The sequence below is a fragment of the Triticum dicoccoides genome, chromosome 4A (genome assembly GCF_002162155.2).
Source record: "Triticum dicoccoides isolate Atlit2015 ecotype Zavitan chromosome 4A, WEW_v2.0, whole genome shotgun sequence".
In the NCBI taxonomy this organism is placed as follows: Eukaryota; Viridiplantae; Streptophyta; class Magnoliopsida; order Poales; family Poaceae; genus Triticum; species Triticum dicoccoides.
In genome coordinates, this window is record NC_041386.1 from 698,663,739 (window position 1) to 698,664,447 (window position 709).

Here is a 709-nt window from a genome sequence, read left to right on the forward strand (position 1 = left end):
GGGTTCTTTTCCTTTTTTTGTGTGTGTGTTTCTCTTTTGTATTTCCTTTCTTTTATTTATTTTTTTCCTGTTTAAATTCATCTAAAAGTAATTAGGCATTTTATAAAAAGGTGTTTACTACGCCATAATTACCGATGCAATATTAGACATGGCCCGAACATTTTATTTTAATATTTGAAAACTTTTGACGTTTGACTTATTTAGGATTTAAATTTGAAACGGCTTTGAATTAACCCGAGATTAATTACAGTGACAGAGGTGACGTGTCACCATTAACGTGAGATCACTGTAGCATGATAATCCGGGCGTTACAAATCTCCTCCACTACAAGAAATCTCGTCCCGAGATTTAAGAGGGGAGTAAGGGGAAGTTCTGGTTACGATATCCTAATGGATCTTCTCGAGGAAGTTAATTCCTTTCGTTGATGTCTTCAATCCTTTATTCCGATGCATCATGATAAACTTGTCATCATTTCTTCGGGAACTCCATCGTACTTACGAAAAGATAAGGGGCAGCTCACTACGACACAATGCTTTTGAGGGAAACAATCTGGGGTTAACCCATGAATTAGTATAAGATTATCTCTCGAGTTGAACATATGAAATACCTCGAGAGTAAGGTACGAAGGTACCATAATAGGCTCCAAGCGGATAGATAGTTGCTTGAAGCCTGAACCAGAGTGAGAAAGGGGTTCAGAGTAGCGAGAGTA